At 37.1% G+C, this 21,943-nt stretch overlaps 1 protein-coding gene across 4 annotated transcripts in view; it reads right to left on the reverse strand.

Moving 5' to 3' along the window:
• Positions 1 to 21,943, reverse strand: part of PDE4D (phosphodiesterase 4D) — an 896,187-nt gene that overhangs the window by 16,041 nt on the left and 858,203 nt on the right. The window lies entirely within an intron of this gene.

Genomic DNA, 21,943 nt, shown 5'->3' on the forward strand with positions numbered 1-21,943 from the left:
AAACTGATTTGAGAACTCTTCCATAATTATGGAGAAATAAAATGTTTAAAATAGATACTATTTAATGTTTGCTTTCTAAAGTTTTTTTTCTAAGTAGAGAGAATAAGGTTTATTGGTTCTCAGCATCTACAGAATTTACCAGTCCATTTCCCTGTCACGTTAATACAAAACAGGTCAATTTTCAATACTTCATTACTTCGTGGTTGTTTTTTCTGCTGCTGCCATGGTGCCTACTTTATCCAAAGAAACCCTGGAATTTACCCACTATGGTCTACCACACAGCATTCAAAACCAGAATTCCCAGAGATGTTATGCTTTCCCATCCATCGACTGCTTCTTAATGTCTTCTTTTGACTCCCAAAATTGCCCAGCTAGGCCTTTTAAGATACCTTAATACTTCCCTTAACACACAGAAAAATACATATTTTTTTCTATATATATATATAGAGTATACTATTAGATACTTGATCCAAAAAAGTCACATTTTATTCTAATATTTAGTTGCCTTTAAATTTCTGAATTTCACCATAAATTATCATTTAAGTCTGGGGGAAAGACAGTAGTGAGCTTATCATTTAATAATGTTTAAAATGTAATTCTAACTCAGTATTTAATCAGTTTATTAGAATTTTTAAAAAAATCTTACTTCTCTGCATAATTCATACCAAGGTGTTCTAACTCAAGATAATTTGGCAAATTACTTCCAACGTCAATCTTATTGACCATCTAGATAAGGTATAAGAATTTATCACCACAAAGCACTGAGGAAGATCAATAAAGATGTTTCAAAAGACTGCTGTATACAAGAAATGCTTATAGTATTATCCTGTAGCCCAAATTGAAGAACTGGACACACCAATACAAATTCTTCAAGTTGTTAGTTTACAGGTATAGGGAGTTTATTCTCAAACTCAGAAATATAAAGGTCACTATTTTTGTTCATGCATTTTAAAATAATTGTCTGATCATAAAATGTACATGATACAGACATCTAGAAAGCTATATAGAAAAAAAGAAATCATGAATAGCTCCACTGTTCAGAGAACAACCACACATAATTAGCTACATTTCCTTCTATGCATTTATTTATGTTAGTATGGATGTATATTTTGAAAATTGGCATCATGCAGTATACAAAACATGGACTGCTGCTAATTTTCACTTAGAATTATATATTATGGTTCATTGGGGAACAAGTAAATTATGGGGCCTTCTAAGAATGCTTATGCCCTGACCAGGTAGCTCAGTTCATTAAAGCGTCATCCCAATATGCCCAGGGTTGCGGGTTCGATCTCTGGTCAGGGCACATACAAGAATCAACCAATGAATGCATAAATAAGTGGAACAACAAATCAATGTTTCTCTCTCTCTCCTGCTTCCTCTCTTTCTAAAATGAATTTAAAAATTAAAAACAGAATATTCATGAAGACATTTACAATTGTGTTCAAAACACTTTCTGTCCATCTTTTATAAAGTTGTAGTTTCTTGAGTAAGCTACAGACTATCAACTAATTAAATGAGCTAATAGAAAGTGTCTGGTATTTAGCTTGGCACATCATAGGTGCTCAACATTACCTGAACTCTTTCCATTGCCCTGGGCATTTTTTAGTGATGGCTGATTTTTATCATTGCAGGACAAACAGATTTAAGATCTGGATATAGTTACGCCCATAAAAAATACATATACATATCTAAATATCAACAAATAACTTAGAATATTATTCATATAGAAAATGGTCACCATGCTTCAAAAAATATAATGATAATACCATACACAAGGCCCAAAGGTAAGTCAATCCTTGCTTAACAAATACAATTTACTTTCAGAAAAAAATCATGAGGCAAAACATGTCCAAAATTAGAGTCTGTTAAACATTTAAAACATACATTTAGTGAAATATCTCTGTGACCTAAAATTGTCCATGCTATGAGCTAACAGTTGCTACGAAGAGCTGCTTGGTCATGACAGTCTTTTATGAGATGGGGACTAAGAAGGATTTCAGCCACTCCCGGCCTCTCCACAGTCTATGCAGGAACCACACTGCTCACCTGCCCTCCATGCATTTCTCTCAGTGAAACTCAATGCAAACTTGGGAGGGGTGGGGAGGGTGTTTAAAAGTTAGATGGGGACCCAGTTTTCTACAAAACTACCTTCCAACTTGTAAGGAACCTGTGATGAGGGATACGTTGCTATATGCTAAAGCAGAAAAACTGCATGGTGCTTGCGGAGTCCCTACACAAATTCTTGAATTTATCTGGAAGAATATAAAGAATGAAGTATAATTTTTTTGGCAGTTTGCTTATATAAGTCATTAAAATAGCCAGTAAGTACAAGGCAAAAAATGCCAGAAAGTAATCTGTTGTACAGACAGATACATTACAGATTGTACATTCTACCAATTATTTTTGCATCATATATATATTCCCACCTTTATTCAAAACTCAAAAGCATGAGGTAGAGAAATCCTTCAGTGCACACCTATCTCCCTACCAAGGCTTGTGAGGTGCTCCAAGGAAGTCAACATTTCCTTTTAATATAATTAGACAATACTTTATGCAGTCCCCTTCTTCCCAAGGGCAAGGGGAGGGGAGATCTCCCAAAGACAATCTTTCAAGAGTCAATTAAGTTATCACATAAGGGCATTTTCTAAAAGGAACTAAAATCACCTCCCTTTTTTGATGTTGATATAGAACTTTGAGTCCAGGGAAGCTAAAATAACCACAAAAATGACCATCAATGCTTTCTCAACTGGTAGTTGTTATTACAATCTGGTTTTGGAGTGTACAGCTGGATATAAAGAACAATAAACCACTCAACAATCATTTTAAAATGTAAGTGAAATTTCTCTCATTAAGATTGCTAGATATTATTTATTAGAATAACTATATAAAATTACTATGAGGGGGAAAATGATTAGAAAAGGTAATACAATGTATTTTCCTAGAATACTGTTATGTTTTCAATTTACAGATTTAGAAGAGATAAAATATAGAAATGCTTTTCAAAAGAGCCAACTGAAACATGCAAAACAATTTAATTGAGCTTTTAGATATTTTTTAAAGTGACCTCTAAATATTTTCTGATGATGAGTTATTATGATTGCTTTTTATCTAAACAGTATGAAATAATACATAGAATCCTTGTTGCAGCAAAGAAAAAAGACTTCTAAGTTAATGCTTTCAAATCCTTTGTTCTCACTGTGATTCAGAAAGTCTGTGTGCAGCATTTAAAACACAAAGGAAAGTGAAAATGCAGTTGAATTGAATACTGTATTTTGCTTTTTAAACTCCAGTCGCTCAATTTATATTCTACATTTAAGACTGTTGAGGAAGAAGAAAAAAAATAATTAAAAATTTCAAGTATACTTAAATTTAATCCCTTTATTTCTGCATTCATGCCAATATGCTACTGGGCATATTATATTTTCTGCTAGTATATAATTAAGAAGGTGGTAAAGGTCAAACATTTAAAAAAAAAAAAAGCTGTTTTCCCCTCATAATATTCTGTTAAAAATCATTTAATTATGCTGCACTGTGATACACTACAAGTTTGGTAGATAGCACTAAAAGCTAAAATAAATACTGCATTGGCTGTACAATGATAATACTAAATATATTTACATTTGTCTTTCTTAATATTATATTGTTTTTTAGCAACATAATATCAAAAACATAAATAAAGCTGTCCGGCAAAAATTTTCCTCAAAAAGATAACACACTAAAATTCTATACTGAGATTCTTAGAGGTATTGATCATAATCATAATACAAATGTGAAGCCCTTCAAAATGCACCACATATGAACTGTCTAAAGCTAAGAGATGATTTCTAGGAAGATTATGAGGGTTTCCTTTACCTCTACACTTTTCTGTATTAAAAAAAATTTAAGCCAAGAAATGGCTGGCAAAATTGAAATAAAATATGCATTTTAAAAAGACAATTAAAAAAATCCGGACCATCCACAGATGAAAAGGGCGGTAGGGAATCAAACTACTTGGACAATTAAAACTGAAATAAGTTTCCTTAGAATGCAGGTAAATCTCACAGCAATGAGTAAATTTTCCTTTCAAAAGAAACAAAGGAAATGAAAGAATATTTCAATCTGCGTTCTTAAATCATGAAAAGGGATTCTTAAAAATGATGTACTGTGATATACACAAACGTTCAAGAATAAATTTCAATCTGAAGTAATGCTTCATTTAGGACCGAGAAAGGTTTTTCTACCTCCTGCTTCTATTAAAGAGATCGCCAGGCTAGCACGACTAGGGGTACGCAAGAAGCCTGCTAAGCAGGACCACAATTTTATTACATCCAGTGTACTAATTCATTTCTTGAGCTGAACAAAGGTAGCAGTACTACATAAACATAAATTTCTTCAAACTGTACAAGTAGATTATGAGATTTTCATTTTAGTAATATATCACTTAAAAAGTCAACTAATGTGAATTTTTAATGTCATTTAGAGCTTTACATCCAAAGGTGAAAAAAAACTATACCCTTCATCAGGCTAAACTAGTGCAGATTTTTAGCAAGAGCCACAAATTAATTTTTATAAACTTTAAGTGCTACAAACTAGCTGGAACCCATACACCAGTATAAGTAATTTTGCGCAATAATTTATTTCCCGTGGATTTATTTAATTACCTTGATTTATTTACAAGCATAACTCAAATCCACACAGCATGACAAACAGAAGAACCACTGCATATTAAAAAGCTATTTTAACACGCAAACTAATCAGAAGTTACACAATTTCTCCTTATCTTGACCACTAAAAACACATATTTCTTCTGTATTCAGGTAAGGAAAAAGTAAAAGATTGTTCAGAAAGCTTAACACCATTGTAATTAATAAAACTACCAGTTAGGTAAATCAGGAGTTTACAAAGGCTAAATAAACCTTACCTTTACGTAGCCCCAAGACACTGACAGTAAATAGTTTGCTTCTGGCATTTTTGATTGATTATATAGAGACAGTAGATTCTAAAATATGTGTCTCTTCAAAACCTGGATAGTTTAACAATCTCCACAAGCCTCGGAGTGTGGGGGTTTTCAAAGATTATTGGGAATTAAGTATATATGAGAAAGCCTTGCATTAGATCCCATCCGACATCCAGCTGTCTTCCCACTGAACACATGCCACTTGTAAAACTCCAGAATGGAACAGAATTCAATGACTATTCTGAATAAAGAAAACTCATGTGATAAAAAAATATCTAAAGATCTAAGGGTCTGCATCTTTCTCTCCCTGAGCTACAGGGATTAATGAATAATGTATGCCAATATGCTTAGCTGCAAGAAAGACAAGTTCTGGCAAAGGCTACCAAATAAGAAACTGCAGGGAAGCTAGGAAGAGTGACAAGAAACCCCTCCTATAAATGCCCAACTACGCCCCAATTACACTCCATCCCCGGATCTCTCGGGTCAGGAGGCGTGGACAAGGCCCAGGGTGCTTTGTGATTGGTTAGCAAAGGCAAACCTCTGCAAAAGCGTTTAGAATTGGTATCCCTGCAGCTGAGGCTGCCTCATGAATGGATGAATGGGGTTTCCCTCTCACAGTGATGCATAACAACATGAAACACTTCAAAACCCACCATTCATTCTTAAATAAGGGTTACCAATCCTTCCGGAGCCATAGCTGTGAACTTTAATATTCTCTGACTTCTCTTCGAAATAAAAGCTGCTCTGAAAATGGCAATCAGGCATTTTAATTGCTTTTCTCCCTCAAAAACAAAACAAGTGGCTTCCCCAGTGACACAGATATAAACAACGCTCTTCCTCCATCCAACATAAAACCATAGTGTGATTATAAAATAATAGCTACGTCCAGAACTCACAAATGGAAGTGATACATCTATCTCCTCACTGGTGTGGCATGGCTGTTCTCAGCTCCTTTTGTTACATTGGGCAGCCTTGCTTGGGCTTTTTACACTACTAATGTGCTATAAAGAGGGGATTTAAAGAGTAGATTATCTGTTGATGCCTCTTCTATTGTGCTATTCTAAAAACATCTTAAAATAATTTGATGGAAGGTCTACTAAGAACAAAGACACTGAATTCAAACCCTTCAGTGCATAATCCTCAACAAATAATTTTACCTCTTAGTGTGTCTGTTTCCTCAGGGGTAAAACTGGTTACTGTGGTAGAGGGTCTGCAAAGATGCCTCCTAATGAGCAACACTACCCTACATCAAATCTGAGCTATACTGTGTCACCAACAAGTGATGCTGTGTGACTGTGGAGGCTGACATAAGAAGTCTTGCGGGTTTCATTGTGGTCTCCTTGAATGTGCTACTGAGATCCCTGGGTCACCCTGTGAGAAAGTCTTACTCTGTTCTAACACTGCTATGTTATGAGGAAGCCCATGCTAAATTTACGAAGAGGCTGCTGGGTGAGCGAGAGAGAGATAGACAGGGAAGAGAGGCTGAGGGCAGGGGAGAGGGAGAGAACACACTTATATGTAAAAAGTAGTTGCGTTCTAGGCTCAGATAATCACAAGTAAGTTTTTCATTGACATGAATGGCTGTTGGCACGTGAAGCAATCCTCCCTGGTAAGGACTACCCTGTGTGTTCCAGGACATCTAGCCTCCCTGGTTTCTGCTCATAAAATTCCAAGAGTACTCCCCAATAAGTATGCCTTGAAATTTCTTAAATGTCCCCTAGTGTTAAGGATCATTGTTCTAGTTGCTTCAATTGACTTAACTGTGACTCCTAAATCTGGGTGACTGATGCTTGAGGCAAAAAAGATACCTATCCTTTCTTTACATTTCTCAAAGTAGTTAGTGAACCACAGGCATGAAAAGATTCAACTGTAAATCCCTAATCTGAGGCAGTAGGGAGATAATGATGGTAACAAAAAATCTTGTTTTAAAGCTCTGACACAAATTAAAATTCATTTCATTTTTCCTATTATGAGAGAGAGACTGGAAGCTCCTTCCCTTTGCCATGGGAGTAGCAGCCTGCAGAAGAGTCTAGACAACACAGAAGGGAAATGTGGATGGGGCCAGAGAGATACAATTCTTACTGTCAGATGTGGCTTCTGAGAATTTTAATGAGAACACTGTAACAGGTATGTTACAACATTTATTAAGCACCTGTTATGGACCAAGAGCTTTATATATCTTATCTCTAATCTTTGCAACATCCAGGTAAGATAGATATAATCCCCATTGTAAGGTGAAAAGACAGGCACTCTTAAATATTCAGGAACTTGCCCTGCACGTGACAGGCTGAGAGGCAAGTCCAGGCTTCCTTCGGTCTTTGTTCTTCATGGTGTATGAATAGCTCATCATATAATTAGGCTGATACCAAACTCTATGATAAATGGTGTGAATTCAGGAGTGGACTCATTTATCCTCAGTCCTGTGCTGACTTCACAGTGTCTTAAATTAAAGAATCACTGCTGCCATAGCTGTGGTCAGATCTCTGGACAGTGGGTCTTACTAAGGGCGGTCAAGATGCTGGTGCCCAGACACAGGCAGCCTCGCCTGAAAGTGAGACCTGCTTCTGTGTGGGAGGCTATGTGCGCAAGACACGGACGCCCTCGCACACAGGGAGAGCTCAGATTGCCCGTCTGGTGGTCTGCTGCTCTCAAACACCCGGATGGTTTCATATACAAATGTGTGCAGGTACTGAAACAGAAGAAAAGGTTTCCTTCAGCACCTAGTTCTCTTTTCACGTCTTTCTCTAATAATACTCCCCAGAATCTCTGACGTCACCCCTCTTCTTCATTTTAGGGGATACCTCAAGCAACTACCAATCCTTCTGGACTATTTTAGGATATTTCAGGATATTTAAAATTCTGTTGATGGAGTTGAGTCACTGATATATTAACACACTCTGGCATCATTTCTTTGTAATAGAGGCCAAGAGAGATAAGACACATTTTTGAACAGGAAAAAAGAAAAATCAAACTATGAGGAAACTGAGGCTCAGAAGGTCAAGTGCCTTGCCCAACGTCACAAAGCCAAGTGGCAGGGCAGATCTAAACCCAGGCTATCTGGCTTCAAAATATTCTAAATTGCCAAAAAAAGTATTTCAGGCATTAATCTATATATTTAGCCTAGAGTCTATAAACAATATGTCTGTTAACATAATAAATTCTAACTTATACAAGATACTACTGTGTGCGAACTGTTTAAGAAATATTATTTAAAATAAGTGTATTAACTCTTAGGTTTCTCCAATCTAAGAGATTTTCCCGATAACGGCATTGTTTTTAATAGAGCTTATACCTTTGAAAAATATTTTATTCTATAATCAGTAAATATTTATTTTACACCTTTCTACTTAAGACCAAAGTTCTGGGAACTGTTATTAATCAAGAAGCAAATCTGTATAAAATGGGCTCTCACGTATCCAATACTGTTGAGCTTAACACATGCAAATCTAATTGCTAAATGCTCCTTGAAGAATTCTGAGACAAGGTTAAACTTCAGATCTTAAATAACTAGGACATACCAGTGTCTTTAAAAGTCACTGAGTTTCTTTTATTCCAACTGCCTTAAAAGTAGTTTTAGAGGCAGAAAATAATCTGGAAATAATTTATAACCTATATTTTAAATAATTTAAAATCTATTTTTACACTATAAAAAGTCAACTTTCTTTGATTAACGCTAATAGTACAAAAACAACCTTAAGTATACTCACAAATCAGTTTGTGTTTACTGCCCTCTAGTGATAATGGATCTGTGCAATTTAAAGAATAGCTTTGTCCTGAAGAGTCATTTCAGAAAACAAAAACATATCTTACAAATACTATAGAGGTCTGAAGTTAAGAGGAACTCCAGGATGATGTTAGTCATTGGTAATTCAGGAAATAAAAATTACAACCAAAATGTGATGCCACTACATACTTACTAGAATGGTTAAAATAAAAAAATACAAACGATACAAAATGCTGGCCAGGATGTAGAGCAAACTGGAGGGAATGCAAAACGGTATAGCAACTTTTTAAAACAATTTGGCACTTTCTTATAAAGTTAACAAGTACACTGAACATATGATTCAACAATCCCACCCCTAGTTATTTACCTAAGAGAAATGAAAACATGTATCTGTACAAAAACCTATATGCAAATGTTTATAGCAATTCTACTCATATCAGCTGAAACCTGAAAATAGCCCAGATAGCAACTGGTGATTGGATAAACAAATTGTGATACATCCATAAAATGAAATACTAGAAAGCAATAAAAAGAAACAAGTTATTAATACACGCAACATGTCATTAGTGCATGAATCTCAAAAGCAACATGCAAAGGGAAACGAGCCATTTACAAAAGGCTATAGATAGATATACTGTATGATTTCATTCATATGACATTCTGGAAAGGCAAACCGGTAGGGTTACTCAGGTCACCGGTTGCCAGTGACTGGGAGTAGGGGGAGGGGAATGCCTACAAAAGAGCAAGATAAAACTTCTTGGGTGATGGAAATATTCTATATCTAGATTAACTGGTGGTCATCCAATTGTATCCATTTGCCGAAACGCATTCAACAGCATCTAAAAAGAGTACATCTTACCATATGTAAATTATACATAAAAAATCTGACTTTAAGAAAATGTTAGATGATGTTATCAAATTATTTTAATTCCAAATTTGCTTAACTGTGCCTAAAGAGAAATGAAAAACAAAAAACTCAAGCATAGTTATATATGATAAAATAACATTTTACCCTTTCAAAGAGCTCCACCACTATATCTCAGGCAAATAGGCATTTGTTTGTCTAAAGTCCATGTTACCTTTGAATAATACAATAGATGGTAAATTCCTAATTATGCAAGGCCTTTAGGAAATATATAACAGTTAAACTATTCTGATAGCTATTAATATCATTTTTATTTTAAATCCTTTGGAATAAAACATTCCCTAGAATATCTTATTTTCCCGCTTTTTTAAACCAGTAAATGGCGTTAATTTAATTAACGGTGATCCTGAGCCACATTTACTCACTAGTCAACAATTTATTTTACTGTATGCTCATTTTAGGCCAAGCACTATGCCAGCTGTTAGAGATTAAAAAAAATCCAAAAAAAAAATCCAGTGAAATGGGTAGAGCTGCTTGCAGAGAACAGAATAATCCCAACTGATGCATTCACTTTTGAAATTCTTCTCTCACTTTTTCATAGGTTTTTTTTTTGAGTCCTTGGTTATTAGCCTTTTCTTTGTATGGTCAGTATAAATCAGCCTCCATACAGCCAATACAGCATTCATTTCCCCCTTTCTATTATGTTGGATTTTTGTCTAAGGCAGCATTTCCTAGAAAGTGTTATAAAGAACAGTGGTTCCACTCTTGAAGAAGACATCCCGTGTAAAATAAACTTTTGATATAGTGCTAACCTTCTTGGAGACTGTGTACATTAGCATATTAGAGGCTTTACCAAGAACAGTAATGAATAATCTTTCTTATTTTTGTTAACCTAGTATTTCTTAAACTTATTTTACTACCTAACTCTTTGCTCCCTTCACATTTATTAACAAGCAAAACCAAAAATACTAGGGTTTCTTTTTTTTTTTCTTTTTTAAGCAAAAGCAAAAGTTTATTGAAGGAGAGACAAAAGATCCTGGCTGCAGTGAGAAGGGTCCCGAACCCGCAGCCCCAAAACACGAGGGTTTCAATAAAAATTCTTGTGGAAAGTAATGGGCTTTAAATATCAGATAATAATTTTAAAAGAATTATTATTTACTTATTCACTCAACAACATATTAAACAATTACTATGTGTTGGCATGGGCGATACAGTAACGAACAAGACAGAAGAGCTCCCGGCTCATGTCAACCTTGGACTTCTGAGGCAAAAAGACAAAGAAAACAAGCCTTCGGCAAAAAAATAAATTTTAAAAAATGAAAAAATTAAAAGAGTGACAAATGTGCTGAATAAAAAGCAAAGGGGTAACATGATGCTGTGATGGGGGACGATGAAGCAGTCAGGCTGCCCCGAGAAGGCCGTGTCTGGGGGGAGGCCGTAAGGACAGAAGATGGGCAGAGCTTCGGAACAAGGGCTGGAGGAACACAGCCAGCCAGAGGCAGCGAGTGCGCGGGCGAGGTCAGAGGTGGGTCGGGAAGGCCACGGCCAAGAGCAGGTCAGCTTTCCAGAGGGCGCGGACACGGCGGCAAGGCTCTGGGAGGGAGCGACACGACGTGACTGACATTTTACAGAGTCGCCTCTGGAGAGGACGGAAGGGGAGAGGAAGCACTTGAGGAAGAACTGAGGACACCTGAGCTGGACGCCGCAGTGCAGCGGGGGACAATGAGCTCCTGGCTTCTGCCTGGAGGAGATATTTGGGCCATTTGCTGAGACGAAGGCGGGGTAGAGATTTGAAGAAGGGTAAAAAAGGAGAAAAGTCCTGTGAATTGAGTGCAATAAAAATTTAAATATAGGAAGCTGTTGTTTTTTAGCTGTTGAGGGACGTTTTACACGCCCCCTCCCAGTTCTTCAGAGTTCCCCATAAGGAAAGATGCCAGAGAGTTGTTTGAAATCTGTAGCTTTCAAAACTTTCAAATCCTCTAAGGACGTTACATTCTGACAGACCACTCTCATTAAATTCTTTCAAGATGTTTTTTCAATAGCCCGAAAGAAGGGGCATTAACGGATAATCTATTGTTTAAAACCCCTCTTCGTAGAAAATTAGTAATGTAAAAGCTTACACAACATAACCAAAATTAGAATCTAGCATTCGAATTGTTTCCTTGTAGACAATCTGCCTCTTCTCTCTGGCTGTGTTGAGATCTATTTGTTTCTACGGTATCTCTAGGAAATATCTGAATGTGGGTTTCTTTTAAAAAATTTTTTCTGCTAGGGATTCAACTGAAATCCTAGAATATCTCCTCTTCCCCATTCTCTCTATTTTCCTCTTCTGGAATTCAAGTTAGATGCATGTTGCCATTTTTCTGGAAAAGGAAATGTTGCCATATTTTAAGTATACATTGTTGTTCATAAAATACAACATAGGTTAGATAATCATCATTAATTCTATAGGGGTCATTTTTATTAAAAATACTGCTTTTAAACAATTTTTCAAATTAAATGTAATTGTTCTTATATCTTAAGACTAAATTACTGGCTCTAAAATGCTGGAAAAACCTACTCGATTTATCTAATTGCCTATAAAATAAGATGGACTTATGTTTCTTCTAATAAAGAACTCAGATCTGCCCTGGCTGGTGTGGCTCGTTGGTTGGAGCATTGTCCTGTACACCAAAAGGTGTCGGGTTCAATTCCTGGTCGGGATGACAGTGGGAGGCAACCAATGGATGTTTCTCTCTCACACTGATGTTTTTCTCTCTTTCTCTCCCTTCCTCTCTCTAAAATCAATAAAGTTCTTTAAAAAAACCCAAAACCTCAGACCTGAAAACATAGTTTAAAAAATTATTTAACTCTCTTTTGTTCACTTTAGTAAAAATGGTTAACTATCTTGATATTTATTCTTCTAGGATACCTGCCTATGATGGGAGAACATGAAGTTTTGCTTCTGAAAATAAAGATGATAGGGAAAAAAGTAAGATAATACAAACCAAAACAAACAAAAATCTCTGCTTTATTTGACCTTACAAATGTGAATCTAATGCCCTGTGAGACAGCAAGTCAATCACGTTAGAAAGAATGGGATCGTCAAATATACAACTCTTAGTGTGAAATATGTCCAAGTTGGAAAGTTATTCTAAAGACATTTAGTCCGACCTTTTACCCAGAGAGGAGTCCTACAGCTCTTCATAATTAAAAGTCTTCCTCTCCTAGATTTCTTCCATTGTTGTGTAAGTCTGTTCCACTTTGGGTGAATGTGGTTTTAAAACTTTGAGCTAATATTGAGCTAATTAATGATCATTAGCTTGCACTGACCTAATACCATTCTTCAAAAGCTTTTTCTAAACCCTTTAAAATTGATCTCACTCTGGACACAGCAAATGAAAATAAAGTGTGGCTCAGGGGTTTTATTATAGAAGCTGCAACAAACAGAAGAGTAGTCAATACCCTTAACCATTTACATAAATAAAAACAACACTCTAGGCCTTACAGATAGTGATGAACAGCTAAATATGAACAATTATACCTTGGGCTGTTACCTTCCCTTAACAGCTAGGGTAGCCAGTAAGAGAATTAGAATATATGAATTTCCATTTGGGGTACTAAGAAAACACACCAAGCAGATGGCTTTAATACAAAGTGGGACAAAAGTAGGTTTCACAGTTGTGCGTATGGAAAATAATAAAATAATTTAATAATACAAGAATAAACGCTGTGTTTCATGTACTCACAACTGTAAACCTACTTTTTTGTCCCACTCTGTGTAGCCTCCAGAATACCAGTTCCAATAACTCACAAAATTGTCTTTCCCTAAAACCCAGGGTAAAAAAATAATAATAGCTAATATTTACCAAGTGTCTACTATATGCCAAGGATAGTGCTGAATACTTTCCTGGCATTCTCTCATTTCTTTCTATCAACAACTCTATGAGGACTATTATTATTCCCATTTTCCAGATGAGCCTTAAGGTCTTAACCACCAACTCTGAGCAGGAGTCGTCAGGTAAGGTCCCGTTCTTTCACCACAATTCCAGTCCTGATAATTGAAGACCTATAGGGTGTTTCTACTTAGATTTGCAGTCTCACCTCAATTTCATGTCTAAAAACTTAATTGCCATATCTTCCACCCTACCACCTCAAATGGGCTTCTCTTTCTGATTTTCCAACTAGCATCCTTTCTATTTTTTAGAAATAATTTCACACCTTCCTCTGGCTACAGTTCCTCCCCCAAAGTCTTACATATCCCGTCACCTTTCCCATGCAATCTTTCTTATTCATTCCTTTCTTTTCATTCCCATCCTGTGTCAGTCCCTCATCACTTATATGCCTAATTCTCTAACAGATTCTTCTTGCTTTCAGTATTTTCCCTTAATATGATCCATCCATCATACCACCACCAGATTTATTTTTCTAAAATTGTTTTATTATTATTTTCCTTATAGTATTTTCCTTACAATAAAGTGCAAGGGTTCTTCAGGACTTACAGGGTAATGGGCAAATGACTTAGCCTGGCATTTAAGGCTCTCTGCAGTGTGGCCCAATCTACATTTCTCACACCTGCCTCTGTTCCTATAATCAGATTTCTGTTCCAGGCAGGCTCGCTCATCAGAAACACCCACTACTCACCCACTCCCACAAACACACAACACAGCTAAATCCACAAGTGTGTTCTGCCCTACCCTGCCTCGTCTAGCCCCTGGAATGTCATCTACTTCCTCATCAGCAACCTCTATGAATTCTCAATGTTTAAGATCCAGCCTAAGTAGCCTAAGCAGCACTGTGTTGGGGCACTTCCCAATCATTGTGGTCCTTACTGTTGAACACACTCTGAACACCTCCACAGGGCCACAACACAACGAATCACTCTATCATTCATTAACACACAACAGGCTTCCTTATATGGCAGCCATGTTTCCGTGTGTATGTCTGTATGCTTTTTTATATCTGTGTATCTACTCATCCATCCATGCATTTGAATAAACACACACATATATAAAAGTCTCACTTTGTCTATAAAAACCTACAGTTACCAGACCAAAAAAAAAAAAAAATCCCTTATGAAAGCCTAAGAAATACTGAATTGTGGTTATCTGGAAAGCAAAAGGCAAACAACAACAACAAAAAGCCTCATAATGATTTATTTCCCACATGAAAACGGTACCTCCTCTAGAAGGCTAAAAATCTCATTCAAAAATAATGATGTCAATAAAAGACCTAAATCAAGGTCATGTCTATCAATAAAAAATTTTTATTCGCCAAAACATAAAAGCCTTGACAAAAGTAACACAGGACTGTTTTGTTCTGGGTCACTTCATCTTTCCCGTGCCTTGTTACCTCACCTGTACCATGAAGGAGGTGGATAGGCTGATCTCACAAATCTCTTTCACCTCTAAGGACTTTTGGAATTAAAGACAAAAAAACAACTTTTATTAAGCATACCAAAGTTTGATTTCTCTGCAAAGTGGCTGACAGCAAGTGGAAAATGGAAAGGCATCAATCACCTACTCAGTGACTCATTTCCAATTCTTGTAACGACTACACTGCTGGGAAATTTCTTTTCCCTCTGGTTTGGCTAGTATCAGACCCACGACTAAGACCTCATCATGGGCCGGGGGAGGTTCAAGGTCATTTCATCCATGCCTCTGCTTCTCAGAGGACTGTCATTTTAAATCTGTGCACTGATGAAAGGGTTTATTTTTGGTTCTTGTTCCTACTTGCCCCAAGAAGAGACACCTGTCAAATATCAACCTGATATTGATATTTGACACTTTTGTTAATAATCATAACCTAAATCATTTGGAGGGGTCTCAGAGGCCATCCAGGTAAGCAATGCACCAATTTGTAGACAAAGTGGAATGAAGATATATCTACATGAGACCCTTAAAACTCTAATAAAAGTTTCTTTTCCTGTCTGCCTTCAGATATATTCTTTTAAAGTAATCATAATTAAGTGGTCCGTGGGAGTGTAAACAAAAATATGCTATCATGGAGTGTGCTAGGTAACCAAGCTAAAACTAAAGTAAACAAACTCAGTGGGCCATCACATATGCAAGCTAGTGAGGTCCCATAAATCACCATGGCTGGGTATCAGGATTTCAAAGGCACACTCCATGAGCTCTGTTGTCCAGGCGTGTTGATTCAAGCTCCAGTTGCACTGGGTTACTTATATGGCACCATATAAAGTTCACCTTTAAGTTTAAAAATAGTTCCAATCCCCAATCTCTCAGTACCTACTATGTGTACACCACACTATGCACTTGACTTAAGTTTTCATTTAACTCTCATAATAATCATGTGAAATAGATTTTGTTAGTCCTGATTTACAGAGAAAACAGAGGCTCAGAGAGGTTGAAGCTATTTAATTATCCAAGGTCATAACTCTAGTGTGGGGTGGATTTATATCCAGAAGATAAATTGTTAAGCTCACTGGAATAAGGAGGATTTTAAAGCAGAATCATTTGCTATTCTGTTCTACTTTGCCCTTTTGGCATCTAGTAATTACTCATGAAATACTACAGTGAATCAACTTATACTGATTTTGAGTCTCTCTTCACCCTGTTCCAGCTTGTACCTTGCTGCCCCATTCTCTCACTCCCAGACAACAGGTTCCTTAGGGGATAGCCCAGCAGGTGGATGTGACAGACCACTCATGCTGTTACTGGGCCTTGACTCAAGGAGGCAACAGGTGAAGGAGGTGACGCCATCTATTTATTGGTGCTAAAAAAGACTCAAGCCTCAGAAATACAGTCTGTCGATAAATCTCCCCTCTCCAGTCAGAACTCCCCACCTCCCTCATTCCCACAGCTGACTGTCTTCCCCTAAACAGTCACATTCTCATGCTGATCAGAGGACTTTTCTCTTTCAAGGATGTCCCCAGGGTTCATTCTAAACAGATTTCAACATATGAACCCAGAGGTATAAAGTGGGCAGGAACACAAACTTGTCAGTCTGCCTCCAGCCAAGGACAGACCAGATCCCAGGCCAGCCCTGTCAGATATCCCTCCTTCTCCATCTCTTCTCCTTCCTCACCTCACTGTCTAATACAGTTTTCGCTCTACCTCTCTTTCCTTCCATCTTCAATTCTCACTCTAGTCACAAGTTCATCTTTCCGCCCCAGCCCCCGCCCCAAAGGCAACCCCATAGTAATAGGCCATTTAAAAATTGACACCTGCTTAAACCTTCCCTGAGTTTATTCTATCTGCTGCATCCCTCCCCACTATAATCAAGCGTTATCCCACCCAATTCTACTCACCTGCCCCTCCAAATCCCATCAGCTCGGAATCTCAGGTCTGCTTTAGTCTACCGGTCTTCTGACACCACTGACCCCATCCATTACCTTTTAGTTTATGTTTGTGTCCTATTAACTACCTGCCTGGTAAGCTGACTCCCAACCTAACATGTGTCTCACCAGCCTACCCTTCCTAGGATCTAGGATCTAGGATCTAGGATCTAGGAGCTAGGTCCTTTCTGCTCCCATCCCAACATGACACAGACAACAAAGCAGGCAGAATAAGCTGCACTACAGGATTCCCCTCTGGAAATTATATTTCGCTGAAACTGCTCTTGCAATTTTGGAATCTAGAACTCATGAAATAAACTAAAAAATTATTAGGACATATTCTGAAAATGCAGCCCGAGAACAAATACTTGTTCTTCTATCTCCTTGTCCTTCCCCACAGATGTTACGTTCAGAAAAATAATTATCTCTGCCTCTATTAAGAAGCGTATGGCTCTTGGACAAGTTTAACGGAGCAGCGATTTTTCCCCTTTAAGAATAAGACAAATCGTTTTGGCATGTAGTGTACTGCTTCTGGGACCAGGTTAGAAATGGAAGGTTTGAGGTGTGAGAAAACATCAGGATTATGCTTTCCACTAGAAAGTAAGGTACATACCGGTGTTTTCCTGACCAGTGGTCAAAGCCTGCTCATGTGTACCACGTGGATAATGTTAACATGTTTGAAAACCAGGCGAAGGCAACAGGTAATTTTCCCACTGACTATTTCAAGTCAGTTTCAACAATATGCTCTGATGAGAATGAAACTACTTAACATCTTTGGTATAAATTTTTATTTTTTTTATATAATTCAGTATAATATGTAATTCTTTAAACAGGCACATGATAATTTGATTTTTCTATGATTTTTGAAAAATAATTTCTCACTGTAATGAAATATCTGTTCTTTCTCCCTAATGGGTTTGGACTGGAATGTTCAGGTAGGATTGAAAGAGTCACAAAAGAAGAACACTTTAATATAGCCTCTCAAAATATTCTGGAGAGTATTATTTAAGATACCTTTATTCATATTTAGGTTTAAAACAAAAATGAAGCAACTGCTGTGCCAACAATGGAAAGCAGCCTTAAATCGGCCAGTCATCTTCTGAAATGAAGACAATTATCAGCCTGCCCTTACTCCACGAGAGCAGCCTCATCTTTGCCTGGTTGCTATGGACACTTCCCCGTCAGGCCTGCGCTTTCTACTCTCCAGACCTGTTTATGACAGACCGAGGTGTTTCCTATTATGGTGCCTATGTCTGCACAGCACACTCCTTTCCAGTAATAAAAACCAGAGGCTGCCACCCTAGGGATTACAGTGCAGCAGACCAGAGATGCTGACAGGAACCCAAGCATGCCCTGGGTGAAGCGGCACGGGATGCTCCCGAACAGGCAAATGCCAACCAACACATTTTCTCTTCCCAGGGTAGCATGGAAAGTATTCAGATATGTCAGTTTTAGTTGAAACAAACCTATAATAAGAATGTTACTGCTAAAGCAGATACAGAGGGGAGAGAGCTGTTTAAGGCCTTCAATATGGCCTGTATGGTTTTTGTCTGTATATTATAAACTTTTAATTTAAACGAGATTAGACTAATCTGAGCATAAACTATGCTACAATTTCTGAGACATGAGTGTCTATAAGCAGAACTGAGATTCTTAAATGGGAAATGATCAGGATTCTTGTCAGTGAAAGAAAAACACCTTTCTTTCAAGATATCAACTATAATGCACAGACTCCAAGGTGCGAATAGCATTTACATGAACAAACATCATGCACATGATATTAATTTATGTGACCAACAACTACAAAATGATATATTGACACTTACTGGTCTGGGCTTATAAGGCCTGTAGAGGTTTCATCAATTCTTCTAGTGCATGATAGAAAATTCACTGTTTATGTATTTGAACAGTTATCGAATCCATCTGCTTATCAGAAACGTGGCTTGAGTTCTATCTACACAAAGAAAAAAGTGTATCTCTCACCCATGATTTATGAATATGAGTTGAGGAAAAGGCTACACAGATGACCCAAAATGATGCAGAGACACTCTAGGAAGTGATCTACATAAGAAGTCAGGAGATTTCTTACGATACAGGTAGACCTGGACAAGTTTTGGGCCTAATTTCTCAACTTAGACTAGATAAGTTAGACCAATGATCACTTCTGCCTCTTTAGTGCTAACACATCAGGCTTGGGTCTTATAATGGATAACAATAACAATGATGCTTTGAAATATTGATCATGCTAAGTACTACCAAAACTACCAAAGAACTAAGTAGGCAGAAACAGATTATGTTTTCATTTTATTAATTTATATTGCTTCCACTCAAATGACATTAAGCAGAAAAATTAGGACAAATTTCTTCAATTCTTTGACCAAATATTTAGTAGTTCCCTTGCAAAAGGTCTGACAAACAATAAAATTGAAACTATTACCCATAAAGGAAGAACTTTGATCTTCTAAGCCCTCTTAAGTAAATTTGACCTTAGGTCCTAAGATTGATCAGTAATGATTCCTACAGCACTGAGAGCAGAAGCATTTAAAGCTGCATTTCAAGGATCACCACTATAATACCATTCACACAATTCATCCAATATTTATCAAGTACCTACTCAATAAGACCTTGTGTCTGATGTTATTGAGGCTGGAGAAATAAGACTAATGACCTAATATACAATGTAAATGTAATAAGAACAGGACAAAGAAATAAATATTGTACTAGGAGTTAAGAGAACTACAAATAACGTACTGTGGAAGATCAAAGGAGAAAGACATTACACCCACTTAGGGGAGGCTGAGATGGAAGACATGGGAGAAGATACAACAGAAAAGGCTTCATAGAGCAGGTAGCATTCCAGATAGCCTCTAAAGGCTGGTTAAATTTGTTTAATAAACTTTTTGTTTTAGAAAAGTTTTAGAGTTATAGAAAAATTGGGAAGATAAATACAGAGAGTCTCTATATGCTCCACACGGAACTTCACCTATTATTAACATCTCACATTATGGCACATCTGTTACAATCACTGGACCAATATTGATACATTATTATTAACTAGAGTCTACACTTTATTCAGATTTCCTTAATTTTCACCTAATGTTCTTTTCCTGTTTCAGGATCCCAACCAGGAGAGCACATTACATTCAGTTGTCTCCTCAGGCTCCTCTTGGCTGTCCCAGTTTCAGATTTTCCTAGTGTTTGATGGCCTTGACAGTTTTGAGGAGTACTGGTCAGGTATTTGTCTCTCAACTAGGAATCATCTGATGCTTTTCTCATGATTAGAGTGAGGTGGTATGTTTTCGGTAGGAAGACCACAGATGTAAAGTACCATTTTCATCAGATCATAAGGGTATATACTACAACATGGCTTATCACTGCTGATGTTAACTTTGACTACCTGACTGAATTAGTGTGTGCTTGTTGGGTTCCTCCACCACAGAGGTAATCTATTCCCTCTTTCCATATTACTCCTCTGAATGAGACTGAATGTGCTTTTTGGAAGGAAGTCAATGTGCACAGCACACACTCAAGGAGTGAGTAGTTTTACGCTCTCCCTCCTTGAGGGTTGAGCATCTACATAAATTATTTGGGATCCTTCTGGACAGATTTGTCTGTTCTCCCTGTTTAATTATTTATTCAATTAAGTATTTATATCAGTATGAACTCATAGATTTTTAAAAATTTTTTATATTTTGGGTTATAGTCCAGTACTTGTTTATTTTCTTGATGAAATATTTCAAGGTCTGATAACTGGGAGCTCTTTCACCAGTTTGCTCTTGTGTCCCTTTGATAGGTTCCCATCCATGCGGAGTTTTGTTTGTTTGAGCACTTTACTCTCTGGCACTACAACATGCTCCAGCCTCATTTCCTCTCCCAGTTCCAGAATCAGCTATTTCTCCAAGAACCTATGACACCTTTGATTGGACAATGGTATTAGAAACCAAGCTGAGGATGCGAGGTATATTCATTGCCTTTGGGGTGTCACTACTTTAGTCCCTCTCAGCTGACAGAGCAGGGAAACATTTGTACATACACTAGATAGTTAAGATGTTGAGGGGCGCAACAAGAGGCTGTGTCCTTAATAGACTTTTCTTAGCATTAAATATTAATAAGAGATTCTTACTAATATGGGTTACTTTCAGTCTCATTCAGAATAACAGGGATATATTCATTTATGAAAATAACTGGCTAAACTTTTCTCTAATGACTTACGTACTCCTAGAAACAGCTCAGAGCGTTTTAGATATTCTGGTAAAACTTCAGGCCAGACAGATAGGCTGTTCTGTAAAATTACATAAAGAAACAAAAGGCAAACTCCTTGAAAAGTCGTTGGTGGGAAGCAAAGTAAGTGAAAAATTCCAACAGTCCTCTTTGGTTAGCATCAACATCATTAGGCCACCATTCCCTCTTAAAAGCTCATTGGAAGTGTAGGCTTCAGGATGGCAAAGAAACATCTCTAGCCCCCGCCCCCCAAATAAGAAAAGACAGATGGTATTCCTTTATAGATAGAAATAAATGACTTGACATTAATGAGTACCTACTATGTCCCTGACTCTGTCTAGACAGTTTCCATCTTTTAATTCATTAAATTGTCACAGCTACTATTTAACAGATGAGAAAACTGAAGCACAGAATTACGGTAAGTTGTCCAATTGACATCTAATAAAAGGCAGAGAGTGAATCCAACCCAAGAGGGTGCTCTAAATCCATAGACTGTTCTGCCTGAGGAATGAATGTCTAATGAATGAGTGTCTTCTGAAGATGAAATCTGGCATTTTCTCCTCTAGTGGGGAGATCCCATTAATGGCAGAGAAGGAGAATCATAGGTTATTTAAAACAAAATTTTCTAATCAAAAATGACTCACAAAATTGTTCTTGCTGCCAATTTAGAATAGTATATCCAAAAGTATGCCCAACGTACATGAGTGGTAAGCAAAATGCTTTATAAGGTAGTATAGATGAACATTTTCTCATTGTATTACATCTTAATTTTAATGTATACTAGGGCTTCAAATCCATGATTTTATGTATGTCCTTGCTTAAGATGAGGCATGCAGGTGGGTATTTACAATTAAAAAATAAATGCTTTAAATAAAAACATTCAACCTGTAACAATTATGAATGGACACAGAAAGTATG

This window comes from Miniopterus natalensis, chromosome 3 (genome assembly GCF_054644295.1).
Source record: "Miniopterus natalensis isolate mMinNat1 chromosome 3, mMinNat1.hap1, whole genome shotgun sequence".
Lineage (NCBI taxonomy): Eukaryota > Metazoa > Chordata > Mammalia > Chiroptera > Miniopteridae > Miniopterus > Miniopterus natalensis.